Source organism: Bos taurus, chromosome 24, assembly GCF_002263795.3.
Source record: "Bos taurus isolate L1 Dominette 01449 registration number 42190680 breed Hereford chromosome 24, ARS-UCD2.0, whole genome shotgun sequence".
NCBI classification, from domain to species: Eukaryota; Metazoa; Chordata; class Mammalia; order Artiodactyla; family Bovidae; genus Bos; species Bos taurus.
This window is the reverse complement of record NC_037351.1, coordinates 41,971,542-41,985,082: the sequence shown is the minus strand read 5'-3', so window position 1 is coordinate 41,985,082 and position 13,541 is coordinate 41,971,542. Positions and strand designations below refer to the sequence as shown.

Sequence of the window (13,541 nt, the reverse complement as noted above, 5' to 3'; positions counted from 1 at the left end):
GTAAAAGTGCTCCCACCCCACGCAGGTGGGCCTTCAAGAACAGGATAGATTTTCACTGGACCTCGTCTGCAAATGCAGTCACCAAAGTCCACAGCGCTGCCCTGCGTTCTCAGATCACAGCGCTCTGATAAGTGTCAGACTGCTCAGAACACCTCTGAATGAGAGGAGGTCAGCACCGCACAGTAAAATTTTATGAATTCAGCCGATTTGAAATGATCGTGAGAAGGAGTCTTTGAGAAACATAGCCTGGTAGAAACTTCCATGCAGGATCCTGCTTGAGTTTGGTCTTTATATCTTTTAAAATAACAAATCCCATCCTTTCTTTTTGGGAGTGGGGCAGGCCTTGAGGACCTGGCTTCCCTGGCTTTGAGCTGGGGAGTTTCTCTCCCTTTTACATGAGGATCGGTGTGTGTTGGTCCCTGCCTGTTTCTCTCTGAAGGTTCCCACTGGTCCAGACTGGGCCTGCCTCAGATGAGGCAGAGACAAGCCTGTGACATCAATCCTAGTGTCTTCAATGGCTGGTCACCAGGGAATGGTGATGATTTTCACCTGCTGTTTTGAGTGCGGTTTGACTTTCAATGCATCCATGTCTTTCCTTCCACAACATTGTTAGAGACAGATAAGTGGAAACCCATTGTTCTACTATTTTAAGAATACTGGAATGGATTACCATTCCGTTCTCCATGGGGATCTTCCCCACCCAAGGACTGGACCCAGGTCTCCTGCATTGCAGGCGGATTCTTTACCATCTGAGCCACCAGGAAAGCCCTTTTAAAGAACATCAACAAAGAGAACATTTGTGTAACACTTTGTGGACTACATGGCATTGAAACAAAAATCATGTGGCTTAAATATCCAAATAACCAGTAACACCGGAATTGCTCTTTCCCTCATATTTCAATTGAGGTGAGTAAGTAGGTTGTCAGAGGTCAAGAGTTGTCAGCAGCAGGTGGGTTGGGGCTTGAACCAGGGCCATCACTGTTCTGAGATCTGGTCTCCTGCCAGGAGCTGCCGAGCGGCAACACCATACATGTGGTAAAGAGACAGCCTACCTGATTCCAAGATTCTCTGAGCCAGACTCCCCCTGGTCTTCAGTTACAGCGACCAAGGTCGGGCACCCACCCCAGCAGCATGTCCCTGGACCAGCCTCCAGTGCACACTCTCGCCTCCTGTCATTATCTCTGGGGCAGAGAAGAGCCCACTGCCTTTCTCCCCAGAGTACTCTTCTCAGAAACGTCAAAGGTGTGTTCCTGCCACAGACCACTTGAGCTGTTTTGGAAATTGGGGTTAATTGCAAGACGGGCCCCAGAGCCCAGTGAGCCACCTCTGGGGCTGGTGCTCAGCCAGAGGTCAGCAGGGCTGGGCCCCAGGGAGAGAAGAGGGCCCTGCTGGGGAGACAGACAGGGACAGCATCACCGTCTCCAGCTGGGATCACGTGGGTGACCCGCAGGAGACACTGATGACGAGGAGATGCCTGGGACCCAGAGCTGCCCTGGTCTGTAAGCTGCCCCATGGCTTCTGGCTTGACCTAGGCCATCTGATGAGCGAGGAAACAGCCACCACCTCGTGCCCCCTTCCCAGTCGCACAGGGGTTGCTCCTTCAGTGAAACACACCTACAGTGGGTCACCCATCACCCCTGGGACCTGTGTGTCCACAGTTATACCCTCAGACACAGCCTGAAAGAATTCCCTGGTTGAAGGAGAGTTGATGCCTCCCTGGGTTAAGGTCCAGGTCTGGGCACCATGGCCTGTTTTGTTTTGAACGACTTCTTTAACACTCTCTACCTTGTCCTCTTTCATTCCAACTTCAGGAAATTTTTCAGAGACGTGTACATGAGTAAAATAATGCTTTTTTCTTGCCCAGTCAACGAGTCTTGCCCCAAAGCACACTTAGAATATTGACAAACTGAAATTCACCTCCTGTCGTTGGTCCAGCAAACCGTGGACAGGCTTTCAATGCGAAGGCCTTTCCCTCTTCCTACATGTGGCTTTAAGTTATTGAACTAACGTCACTCCTGGGCAGCTCGGCCTCAGCAATTTCACCTGTGACATCGGAACGTTGCTCCATCTGACTCCGCACTAACAAGGGTCCATCTGACTCACCACTAATCTCGTGCCCAGATCAAAGGCGGTGCGCACCAGGTATTCTCCTAAAAGAAACAAAGCATCTCATGTGCTCCTTGAAGGCTCTGCTTAATGAAACCTGGCAAGTCTTTTTTCTGTGCACACGTGTGACACACACACTGATGAATAAAACCTGTCCAGATGGGTGGAAACCGTCTGATCTGTTATGAATAACAAATGGACCAGAAATCAACAGATCCCCTGAGAGCATGGTGCTGATTATTTCCTTAGTTGATTGGAGTGTCCAGGCCATCCTGATGGATGGAGCAGAAGCTCCATTGTGAGGGGAGGAGAATCCAGAAGTCTTGTTATCCCAGGAAATGCCAGCAAAATTCCACATCTGGTTGACAGGACTTTCGTACAAGTTCGACATTCACCAGAACAATTTTACTGTCATGGTTTTAAATTTCAATAGAATATATTAATTGTATATATATAATTAATACAAGGGGATTCCTAGTGGTAAAGAACCCACCTGCCAATGCAGGAGACATAAGAGTTTCAGGTTCAATCCCTGGTGGTGGGGAAGATCACCTGGAGAAGGGCATGGCAACCCACTCCAGTATTCCTGCCTGGAGAATTCCATGGACAGAGGAGATTGGCGGGCTATCCCTGGAGTCGCAAAGAGTCGGACACAACTTCACAACTAAACAATAAGAGACTAGATCTTAAAAGTTCTCAAAATAAAATGCCAACCACAAAGGTTCTACTTAGTAGCCACATTAAAAAGAAAATCAAACAGGTGAAATAAATGTTAATAATAAATTGCATTTAATCCCACACAGCCAAAATATTATGATCTCAAAATGTAATCTATATAAACTGTACTGGGAGATTTTACGATCTTCTTTTCGAAACAGATCGCAGAAACTTGGTGTGTGTTTTACCCTTCAGCACATCTCCCTTCAGATGCTGGATTTTCATCAGAAATTCTTGCTCTGTGTTTAGATTTCATAGCCTTTGCAATTGAAAACACTAGATACACACACCCAAGTGGTGCAGTCATACTGAACAGTTTTTTGATAGCTGCTTTAAATTTAAGTGCTACATAATTAAATGAACAATGTATTTGCCTGGTTCAATAACTATCTGTCCAGGGGCCACCCTTCTGGACATCACAGTGGTCAGGGCAGACAGAGCCAAGGGGCCACATGACCCGGAGCAGTAAAGGGCCAATGTGCTTCCCAAGGGCATGGCTGTGGGAAGAAGCCACGGTTCCAGTGGCTGTTAGTGGCGGAGACTGCAGTGGAGGGTCGGTGGTTAAAGGAAAGTTAGGAAAAGTCAGCCAAGCCAACTTCTTGGGTATTGACTTTGTAGGGAAGGAGAGACATGATATGGGGACCTCAGTGGGTGCAGACCGGAGAGTGTTAGGAATATTAACTCAGAGAAAGGAAAAGTCCTGGACAAGACTGCATAGAGGAGAATCGCTGATGCCATCTCAGAGGCTGTTTTTCTCTGAAATCATGGTTTTCTGAGTCTTTTTGGCTGTGGCTTGCAGGATCTCAGTTTCCTGACCACAGGCTGAAGCAGTGAGAGTCTGGATCCTAACCAACAGGCCACCAGGGAACTCCTTTGAAATCCCTGTTTAAAGCCACATGTGATCATGAGAGTCACGGCAGTAAAGTTTACCAAGGGCCTCCTGCATGTTGGTTGTACTTGGTCCGTGAGTTGTCACATTAATTGATATGTAATTACAGAATCATAGGTTCTGCTCTAAGCAGGAAAGGCGAGGCCAAAAGTTCAGTAGGACCAACCCGTCACCGCAATGGGAACGGAATCCCGAGGTGGACGCTCTGTCTGGGACCTAGGCTGACACGTGGAGACCCGGCCCCTGTGCTCGTTCCTCTGAGCTGTGGGACTTGCTTCCTCGACACGGAACTGATGCAGAGCAGCTTCCGACACGGCGGCCACTCTGATGCAGACAGGACAGAGAGCAATGCTGAGCCTGCGGGCCAGCGCAGCGGGTCCTGGGCCACAGAGCCTGCAGCGGCCTGAAGGCCAGCACTCCCAGGGGCTGAGAGACTGCGTGTGAAGCCCCCTTATTTGTCCGCCATGATCAAATCGTTTGCACAGTCCTGCAGGACATGGATCCTTCACCAATGGCTGGAAATCGTAGGGAAACCGGTTTATCTGCACCAGGCCTGCAGAGACCACAGCCGCTCACACATGCAGAAAACATGTCTGGCCCACTTCAAAGGCGCCGTGCCTGTCTTCACCACCAAAGGAAGGAATTCCGAAAAGAAAGCCATAAATAAGCCTATGGGTGCAGGGTGGAGCAAGGGGGAATTTCAGCTTTTTGGATCACTCTGTTGAAAGGCAAATTTTTCCCCCTTTTTTCTTTGGCTGATCTTGAGCCACTAAAGCAATTGGCATAATTTTTAAATACTGAGCACTAAATAAGATGTGTTTTTTTTTTAAGTTTATCCATCTGTAACAGCAATCCTGGTTCATGAGAAAGAAGGCAGTGACCTCACCTGCTCACAGAATCCCACTGGCCACCGGCTCCTGAGAGACCCAAGAAGGGCTGAGTCAGGCAGAAGGTACCAGACAGAAAACCTCAGGTGAGAAAGCGGGTCCCAGGGTTCACCCCTCACCCGGTCCTGCCGGCTCATTTGATGGGGAGGACTGTTGGGAAGTCAGCATCACCCAGTCAGTGTGAAGGCCCTGTTACGTACGACCCTACAGGAACAGCCCACATGTACACAACACACTTGCCTTGTTCCAGGCAAAACTCTGAACATGTTACATATGTGTGCATGCATGCTCAGCTGTGTCTGATTCTTTGCCACCCATGGGCTGTAGCCCACCAGGCTCCTCTGTCTGCCACTCCATGGGCTATAGCCTGCCAGGCTCCTCTGTCCATGGGATTCTCCAGCCAAGAATACTGGAGTGGGTTGCCATTTCCTTCTCCAACAATACATATGGATATATTTAAATCCCTTCCATCTTCATAACAACACTTGAGAACAAGGACACCAAAGCACAGAGAAGTTAAGTCACTTGCTCAAAGCCACAGAGCTGAGCAGGGCAGAGCCAGAACTGGATGGCAACGTGGGCTCTGAGCCTGCTGGAGATGCACTATTCCTGTCTCACCCCAACTCAGCTGTTCTCTGAACAGTTTCTACATTTAAATCCTGGGGAGAAGGAACTGACATTGAAGGAAATACCCTCCCTCCAGACTCCAGCTAATTCCAACCTCCTCATCTGTGTAGCTGATGGATATACAGATGCCACTTTAAGGGCTTTTTTTTTTTTTTTGCTTTGCTTTGATATTAAGATTTTTCTTTTAACATGCCATGAGATATCTTGACTGTATATTTCCAAAAGTACTTTTCCAGCTGCATCTCCCAAGACTTTACTGAATGTGGGCTGGTAGCTCTATATCTTGTGTGCATGTGTTCAGTCAGGTCTGACTGTTTGTGACCCCATGGATTGTAGCCACCAGGCTCCTCTGTCCATGGGATTCTCCAGGCAAGAATACCGGAGTGGTTGCCATGCCCTCCTCCAGGGGATCTTCCTGACCCAGGGATTGAACCCAGGTCTCCTGCATTGCAGGCGGATTCTTTACCATCTGAGCCACCAGGGAAGCCCCATGGCCAGGGCCCAGGTAAAGACTGGCCTAAATTTCTTGTCTGGTCTCTGATGGAATCCCATTGATGAAGGAGGCCAAGAATCCTGGTGAGTAACCATCTGCAAACGTGACACATGGTGTGGTCACAGGTCCCAGGAAGGAGGGTGTGAGCGTCACAGGGGCCATGCCATCTGCAGTTCTGACCAAGGCCAGGGGAGACAGTCACAACCCAGGATGAGGGTGGAACCACCCAGATTCAGCACAGAATATGTGTGTCAGGAGCCTGGGGGCTCTAAGCTGCTGGGCTTCAGGTGAAGGGCTCGGGCCCCCAGTCTCCACTGCCAGGTGAACAGCAGGGAGCCATGTAAGCTCTGGTGTGTGTGGTCTCCAGGCCGTGCGTGCCTTCACTGTTTTATGAGGGCGGCTGTGGATCCTCAGACCATTTAACAAACAGATGTGCAAATGGAAATACCAAAACCCGTTGCAGAATACTCATTTGTATGTTAATTTATTCAGTCATTCACTAAACATCTATGGAGCACTCCCTGTAAACAGGCGATGTGGGAAAGCTGTGTGGATCTGTAGCAGCTCTGAATTATTCATAAGACCGCTCCCTTGCTAAACATGGATGACCGCGTGGGCCTCATTTTTGCCTGTCCGTGCTCATGAGCCTTCTCTCAGCCTGTGGACAGTGAGAAGCCCCAAGGCGCTGGCCGGTCTGTGGGGTAGGTGTATGGAGGTAGGAGCTGAAGGTGGGGGACCCTGCCTGCAGGGCGAGGGCCTGTGTTTATGGTCACTGTCCTTTCAGGCCCCAGCATCTCATCCTTCTGCCCCGGGGGCCCGGCATGGATGAGGGTGCGCTGGGCTTCTGGGCAAGGCCACAGGCCATTCTGTTTGGGACACACGTCATGGGCCTCTGTGTAGATGCTGCCAGCGCCCTCTGCTTCTGTGGTCCAAGGCTGTACAGCCTCAGAGAACCACCTCACCTCCAAACAGACTGACACGGGAAATCTGAAATTATCAGAGCAACCTCTTCTGTGTGTAACGACCCTTCTCCAGAAAGACCCAATGTTCATCAGGTAACACCTTTAAACCACAAGCTTTCTTTAAGTGTGGCTCAATTTAGGAACGGATTCCAATTTCTGAAGCTGGAAGAGGCCTTAGAATCCAAATTTTTTATTTTAAAACAAGAAAAATGGGGCCCAAAAAGGCAGAGTGACTGGCCCGGGAGCCCAGCTGGTGGGCAGGCAGGGGTGGGACTCAGAATCCCTGAGCCTCTGTACCCACTCGGCATCGCATACCTTATTGCCTACAGCAGTGCTTACAAACTGTGCACAGGATATATTCAATTCTGAATTATCCTCACTGTGCACATCACTTGATCCAGAAGCACAGAGAAGTGGGAGAGACTGGCTGAAAGCCAAAAGAGCTGGGGTCCAGTCTCAGTTCTATAGGTAACACACTGTGTGACCACAGGCAAGTGGTCCAACCTCTCTGGACTTCATTTCCTTTGTGTGTAAACTGACCAAAGTTGAAAGTCTTTCCCATCTCCACTATCCATGGCTGAATGCAAAAAGCCTTGCATGGTTAGACACAGGTCATGAGCAAAAGAGAACTAGGGGAGGGTTTGGGCCGAAACTTGCTGACTTAATTTGCTCTGTGTTAATAGCTTGAGTAAGGGAACACATGGTCCACCAGGAGATCCCCACGTCCACCGAGGTGCAATGTGCAGGGTGAAGAGCCACTGTGGTGAGGGACGAAGGAATAGATGGTTCACAGCGCCACCCACCACGGAGTCCACGCCCCTCTGGCCACTGCATCATGACTGGCTGTCAGGAACCCCATCCTAGTCAAGGTTGGGGGGAATGGCAGCCAGTCCTGGTCCCTGAACTTTTTACCTGAGCCTTCCTTCTGAGACACCAGGCAAGGTGTGCAGAGGGACCCCTGAGCCCTGGGGGCCCAGCTCTGCTTCCTGGCAAACCACACCCTCTCTGATAGAGAGGACGTGCGTCTGATGTGCAGGACGGCCTCCACTGGACCCTCACACTAACCCCAGGAGACTGATGTTACCCTTATTTTATAAATGAGACAACGAGGGCTCTACAAAGTGACCTGGCGGTCCTGCTCGTGATCCACAGCCCCCCACCCCGCCCTGGGGGGCAGGATCAGAGTTTATATACCGTGCATGATGGGAGAGGCCGAAAATCCAAAGGAGCTGACAATCCAGCGAGGAAAGCTCAAAGCTCATCCAAGATGCTCGAAACTAGCAGAGGAGGGTAACCATGTCCTACCTGCCCTGGCTGCACTGACTGAGGCTCCAGGAGGTCCAGGTGCAGGCGAGCGATGGGGGAGCGATGGGGAGCGATGGGGAGCGATGGGGAGGCGAGCGATGACCCCACAGCCTTACCTGTCACCTCACTCACAACCATGACACCGTTTGCTGGGCAAAAATCAGCACACCAAGTCCCAAGACAGTAATAAATGCTGTTGGAAGACAAAGTCCAGATGTTTTATCACTAGGGGCAATATTGTGGTTTCTGCTGTAATTTTGCCCTCCGTGCACAGAGTCAGGTCAGGGAACTGGGGAGGCGGGACATTTTACTAATTTTCCCCAGCAATGGTGGTGGCTTTTTGTGATCAGAGGTGGACTTGACATTCCCCCAGGAATGTGGTGGGAATTCTGATCAGGTGGTAACTCTGATCTTTCCCAGAAGAGTTAAGCTCATAAAGAGGATTTTTCTGCTTTTCCTAAAAGCAGAAAAATCCTCTAATTTAAGCACCAAAATATTGAGAGAGGCAACCGCTTAAACAAATGGAAATTCCCCACCCAAAGAAGAAAGGTCTCAGCCCAGGTGAGTCAGAATTTAAGGATTAGCAGGGACTGCAGACTGAGCGTTGATGAATGAAGCTGCTCCCAAGAGGTATGAAGATTACAGCTCCACGGGGTCCCGGGACCACCTGGCCCCTCATGCCATGGTTGCACACTAACTGCATCCAGGATCCAGGCTTCCGTGTGCAGTTAGCCTGTGCAGCTGTACGTTTAAGTCCGGGACCACCCTCCCTCCCTCCTTGAGGAGGAAACCAAGGAAGGAGGCTCTTCAGGTTGGCCCGGGTCAGGATGGGGTACACAGAGGGGCAGAACGGGCAGAAACCTCGAAGGTTATAGGTTCTGTTCCATCTGTTGACAGTGAAGGAGCCTGAGTCCTGTGGAGGGAAAACGATTCCCTGAGATCCCCAGGGTACTTGCTGATGGAGCTGAGGTCTCTGCTCTCCAGGACCACGGAGGCCGGGCACCTCATGCTACAACTGAGAAGCCCAGAGGGGCAGGCATTCTGCCCAGTCCTGCTCCAGTCTCTGCAGACTTTGCTCCTCATCCCAGTCATGTCCCCTGTGGTGCCCTGGCCCACACTCTCCTCTCATCTCCACCCTCCAACCTCATGCAAGTGGCCTGGGATGTCTGCCTTGGTCACTACATGGCCCCTGCATGTCCTAAGCAGAGCTTCATCCCACGGGAAAGGCCTGAGAGAGTCAGGGGATGGGAGGGGAGGGATGGGGAGGGCAAAAGGAGGGGCATGGCAGGAGGGGTGATGGGAAGAGGGAAGTGAGTGGGGGGCAGGAGGAAGGGGGTGGCAGGAGGAGGGATGGGAGGGGGATGGGGAGTGGGGGGCAGGAGGAGGGGGATGGCAGGAGGGGGGAGGAGAAAGGGGTGGGGAGTCAGGGGCAGGAGGAGGGGAACGACAGGATGGGAGGGGGAGGGGAGCTGGGGTGTGGCAGGAGAAGGTGTTGTAGGGGTGGGGTTAGGGAGGCAGAGTCCCGCCTGAGAACACTCCAGGCTGGCTGTATGTGAACTCACAGAAGGACAGTGAGTGATAATGGGGGTCAGGAGTTTAGGGTCTTATCCGCTTAAACTCTCCCCTCAGACCAGAAAGGTCTGAGTCCTCCCAGGCCATCAGGGCCTTACTGTGCTCTCCAGGGGGCAGTTGTTTCAAGGCCTCACTAGAAGGAGGGAAGATTTGGCCGGAGGGGAGCGGCGGGGCTGCCTTCCCCTCATTATGGGGAAGATGGATTTTCTGACGGGGCAGCCCAGGCAGGCAGGGCTTTTCCCTTAATGTCCATTAGACTCGGAGAGCCGTGGGCAGTGAGGGTTTATCACTTGTAGCTGGAATGTCCGAGCATCAGTTTTAAAAGCCTTACATCTATTTATGAGGTGAGGTTCAACCTCAGTGGAGTTTGTGGAGTGTATGGATTTGTATTTCTTAATCCTCAGAAACTGCACGTGTCTGTGTGGCTTTAGACCAAAGGAACCAATGCTGCTCCATCTTTCTGATCATTTAGACCAACCTGAGTATTTCCAGGTGTTGTTTGTTTTAATTCATTCTCCTTGCCCTCCAACACTTTAAGAGATGTTATATAAAACCACCCTTAATTATTTCAAAATGAAATTAACTTTCAGTGTAATTTTGAGAGTAACCATCAATGACAGAACTTTTATATTAGTAGCAATGAGTAAAAATCAAACATTGCGATATAATATGTATTTTCATGTCTAACTGCATGTGCTCATCTTTGAGGCTACTTGATTGAATCAGCGATCATGCCTTTTATTTATGAACTATGGACTGCCCGAGGTAAGAATAAGCCATTGCCACACGGAGGGAGGTTTTTCAAGCATCTGCGTGTAAGACCCGGTTTTCCAAAGGTTTTCATCTGCAAAGTACTGGGGACAATAGGAGTCTTTTCTTAGCAGCCTGGCTTTGGAGACCGGGTTCCATCATTGTTGTCCAATAGCTAAGTCATGTCTGACTCTGCAACCCCATAGACTGCAGCATACCAGGCCTCCCTGCCCTTTGCTATCTCCCAGAGTTTGCTTAAACTCATGTCTATTGAGTCAGTGATGCCATCCAACCATCTCATTCTCTGGTCCCCCCTCTCTTTTTGCCTTCAATCTTTCCTAGCACCAAGGTCTTTTCCAATGAATCAGCTCTTCATATCAGATAACCAATATATTGGAGCTTCAGCTTCAGTATCAGTCCTTCCAATGAATATATAGGGTTGATTTCCTTTAGGACTGACTGGTTTTATCTCCTTGCTGTCCGAGGGACTCTCAAGAATCTTCTCCAGCATCATAATTCAAAGCATCAATTCTTAGGCACTCGGCCTTATTTATGGTCCAACTCTCACATCCATTCATGACTACTGGAAAAACCATAGCTTTGACAATAGGGACCTTTTCAGCAAAGGGATGTCTCTGCTTTTTAATATGCTGTCTGGGTTTGTCCTAGCTTTTCTTCCAAGGAGCAAGCATCTTTTAATTTTGTGGCTGCAGTCACCATCCGCAGTGATTTTGGAGCCCAAGAAAATAAAAATCTGTCACTATTTCCACTTTTCCCCATCTATTTGCCATGAAGTGATGGAGTCAGATGCCATGATCTTAGTTTTTTGAATGTTGAGTTTAAGCCAGCTTTTTCACTTAACACGATATTATAAAGTAACAATACCTCAATTTAAAAAAAAAAGGTGTATGTATATATCTGTATAACTGAGTCACTTTGCTGTGTATCAGTAATTAACATATTATAAATCAATGATACTTCAGTTAAAAATTTAAAAATAAGTAAATAAATAAATAATAAATGTCACGATTGTCTCCGTTTTTCACAGGGTGCCTCTCTGCAGTGAATAGATCCTGACAAGTACAAGGTCCCAGTGACCTAAAGCACTGCCTCCACCCCGCTGGAGTGAGTCCTAACCCATCGGTGGATCTGGGTCCCACCCTCACATGTTTATTCAGAGCTGAGTCCTTTGGGGGCCTAAGGGGAAGCGACCCTCGCAGGACGGGGAGGACAGGCAGGACCAGGGAGGGGCTGGCTGGGCTGACCTTGCCTGGGCCAAAGTAAACAGGCCCTTTGTGGCCATTATTTTAATTAGATAATCCAATCAGTCTTGACAGGCTTTCTAAACACAGACAGGAGCACGCCCAAACTGCCACAGGGTCAGTGATCCTGAAAAGCTGATTTTTCCACTCCCTCCCGGATATAAAAATAACGAAAGCTGGGAAGAGTTTTATTAACTTTTTTTTCCCCTTCACACAGTACCACTGAATTTTTTCCCAAAGGTCTAGAGAAGAAAACAAGCCATAGAACCAATTTTTTAAAGGAAATTATTTGTGTCTCCTAATCTTTGTAAAGCAGTGTTAGTCACTCTGTTGTGTCCAATTCTTTGCAAACCCATGGACTATAGTCCAGCAGGATCCTCTATCCATGGAATTCTCCAGGGGAAAATACTGGAGTAGGTAGCCATTCCCTTCTCCAGGAGACCTTCCCGACCCAGGGACTGAACCTGTGTCTCCTGCATTGCAGGCAGATTCTTTACCATCGAAGCCACCAAAAAAAAAAAAAACCCAAGGTGATGCCCAAAGACCCAATGAGAAAACTGGTATCCACAGGCTCTACCCTCCCCCTGCTCTGCCCCCCACCAAGCAGACCCCTGGTTGCAGCAGCTGGGCCTTCTTGGGGGGATGGGGAGGAAGTGGGCAAGAGGAGGGGAATCTGAGGCCAGGTCAGGATGCTTTAACTTTTAGAAAAGCGTAATTAATAGGAAGAAAATAATACACATTTGAGCGAATTTCTTCTTCCTTTTCAGAAGCAACCTAATACTCTTTCAGGCAAAGGGAGCAAAGGAATACAATGACCCGAGTCCAAATGATGTTTCAGGAAGACTTTCCGTTTCTGCTCATCTAGGACGGTTCCTTTCCCTGGAGGGCAGTCTCCTGACTTGTTGTCTCTTAAAGACTGTTTCAGGACCCCCTCAGGGCCTGGCTCCCTCCCCCATTCCCCCACCCCGCACCACCACCACCCCCCACCCCCCTGCACCCCGCTCCCTCTCTCCTCCCAGGCCGGCCAGGCTGCTGTTCAGAAGCCTCATCATCCAAGCACTCTGCAGGCCCTGGACTTCCCCTGGCTTTCTTACTACTGTAAGCTCTGCCACAACCAGTCATCAATCCCCCGACACCTGACCTCCCCCCTCCCCTCCCAGAGCAGCTCTCACCCGACACAGGCTGTCCCGTGGAACACACTGTCCTAGGAAGGTCAGACCCAGTGGTTTCTACACATACTGGATGCTCGTACTTAACTACTTCAGTGTGTCACGTCATTTTCTTCCAGACTGTAACTTGATTTTCATTTTTTTGGTGTCTTTTGATGATTCAAATTTCTCATTTTATTGGGATAAAATGTATTGTGAAAGTCGCTTAGTCGTGTCTGACTCTTTGCAATCCCATGGACTATGCAGTCCGTGGAATTCCCCAGGCCAGAATATTGGAGTGGGTAGTCTTTCCCTTCCCCAAGGGATCTTCCCAACCTAGGGATCAAACCCAGGTCTCCCATATTGCAGGTGGATTCTTTACCAGCTGAGCCACAAGGAAAGCCCAAGAATACTGGAGCAGGTAGCCTTTGGCTTCTCCAGGTGATCTTCCCAACCCAGGAATTGAACTGGGGTCTCCTGTATTGCAGGCGGATTCTTTACCAACTGATCTATCAGGGAAGCCCTGAAAGTCGCTCAGTTGTGTCCAACTCTTTGCAACTCCATGGTCTATACAGTCCATGGAATTCTCCAGGCCAGAATACTAGAGTGGGGAGCCTTTCCCTTCTCCAGGAGATCTTCCCAACACAGGGCTCAAACACAGGTCTCCCGCTTTGCAGGCAGATTGTTTACCAGCTGAGCCACTTTTTAATATATTGCTTGTGTTTTTCTGAGTCTTGATTTAAAAAAAAAAAATTTCTCTCCAAAGGACATAATGATGTGCTGTTATAATCTTTTCCAATGTTTTTTTTTTTTTTTTTTTTTA

The 13,541-nt window shown here is 49.3% G+C and overlaps 2 long non-coding RNA genes across 4 annotated transcripts in view; one reads left to right on the top strand and one right to left on the bottom strand.

The window, feature by feature from the left end:
- The window catches only part of LOC104975774 (uncharacterized), a 45,158-nt gene that overhangs the window by 17,526 nt on the left and 14,091 nt on the right, over positions 1-13,541 (bottom strand). The gene's annotated exons all lie outside the window — the stretch shown is intronic.
- Positions 631-6,045, top strand: LOC132343776 (uncharacterized). Its single transcript, XR_009492729.1, has 3 exons — positions 631-906; positions 4,544-4,685; positions 5,680-6,045. It is a non-coding gene; the product is annotated as an uncharacterized lncRNA (long non-coding RNA).